This window comes from Orcinus orca, chromosome 18, assembly GCF_937001465.1.
Source record: "Orcinus orca chromosome 18, mOrcOrc1.1, whole genome shotgun sequence".
Classification (NCBI taxonomy): Eukaryota; Metazoa; Chordata; class Mammalia; order Artiodactyla; family Delphinidae; genus Orcinus; species Orcinus orca.
The window spans coordinates 24,183,363-24,185,351 of NC_064576.1; positions in this window are offsets into that span (position 1 = coordinate 24,183,363).

Here is a 1,989-nt window from a genome sequence, read left to right on the forward strand (position 1 = left end):
TTTCTCTATTTTCTTCAGATCTCACTTTACTGATATACTCTGAATAGGGTGGGTTCTCTGAAAAAATATTACATTTTTATCATCTAAGTTTATATCAGCTCTATTTAAAGGCGACCATCTGTTTTATCCATATGCAAGAAGTAAGGTGCTTCTAAAGAAAACAAAATCACATGAATTGGAATAGAACTATGATTTAAATTGCTCATTATCAGTCTCAATCAGGCCCCTAGCTTTTTGGAAATATTACTATGGTGATAAGTCCAGGAGCATAGAGTAAAATTTTGGATGTCATCTGGTACAAGAATTTTGGTCAAAGTAAGGTCAGATGCTCTAGCGAAGGACTTGACATTCCATATTGGGAGAGTGAAGAGGCTTCATGCACCACTCCAGTGGAAGAAAATCCATAGATCTAAAAACGCTGAGGGTTCTTGCATTGCAGTAGGGAACTTTCTGAGATTGGTTTTCCTTTTCATATTTCCTCTTCATTTTGTCACTTTAACTGACCACATGTGTAATAAGTAGAAAACACTTTCCTCAAATGTCCACATCCTAATCTCTGGAACCTGAGAATACATTACCTCATCTGGCCACAGGGACTGCAGATGAAATTAAGTTATGAACACTGAGGTTGTGAAATTATTTTGCATTACCCAAAGGAGTTAAATCTAGGCAAATGGGTTATTAAATTTGGAGAACATTCTTTGGCTGAGTTCAGAGTCACAGGGAGATGTGACCACTGAAGAATGGCCAGAGGGATGCAATACCATTGAAGATGTAGGAAGAAATGTGGGTGATCTCTAGAATCTAGAAAGGCAAGGGCCCTGGATTCTCCAAAAAGGAACCCAGGTAGGTATGCCAAAACCTTAATTTTAGCCCACTAAGACACTTATCCAACTTTTATAGAACTGTAAGATAATAAATTTGCAGATTTTTAAGCTACTAAGTAGATGGTAGTTTGGTACAACAGATCTGGAAAACTATTACATATAAAAATGAATTAAGCCCCAAACACTGATTTTTAGGTCTGATTATCAATGTTATGTTGGCTCAATCATTACCACATATCTGACTATAGAATTTTTATGAAGATGCAAGTTAGCCAACCCTCATGGGATACTGATCAGATATAGTATCTAAATCACTTCCACTTCAACTTTGCAATCAAAACTTTACCATGATCCTTGAATGAAAACATACTTTCATTGCTATGGTTTTGTGAAATGTCTTAATATCTGTTAAAGAAATTTAACTACTTATACCTATTATATTGTAATTGACCTAGCTATTTCTGAATTTTTATTCTTCCAAATATATTTTAGGAAAAGTTTATAAAGTTTCTAAGTACATATACAAATGGAATTTTTATTTAATAGGATTGAATTAAAAAATTAATTGGATAAAACAGAATGAGTATACAGGCATACCTCGGAAATAGTGCAGATTTGGTTCTAGACCACCGCAATAAAGCAAATGTGGAAATAAAGCAAGTCATATGAATTTTTTGGTTTCCCAGTGCATATAAAAGTTATGTTTACACTACACTGTGGCCTGTTATGTATGCAATAGCATTGTGTCCAGAAAACAATGTACACACCTTAATTTAAAAGTACAAAACTGACACCAAATGTCAGAGCATTAAAAATGTTTTCTGCTTTATTTCAACCTCCCAAGCCTCATGCTAATTTCTATCATAGCTGACCATATTTTGAACCTAAAGAGGAATTTTTCAAAATAGTATTCCAACTTTGGTAGACTGGCAGAATGCAAAGCCACCACAATATCTAATGTTTAAAAATTATATTGTATTGGGTTTTTCATGATAAAGTAAAATAATATTGAATTTTAAATTGATCTTGGAGATGTTCCTTTTGAACTCTAATTAATTTTAAAGACATTGATTCTGTACCTGGTTTTACAGATACTCTTCAAATAATGACAAATTATCTCTCTCTTCCTCATGCTAAAACCCTTACTATTTTTGTTTTTCTT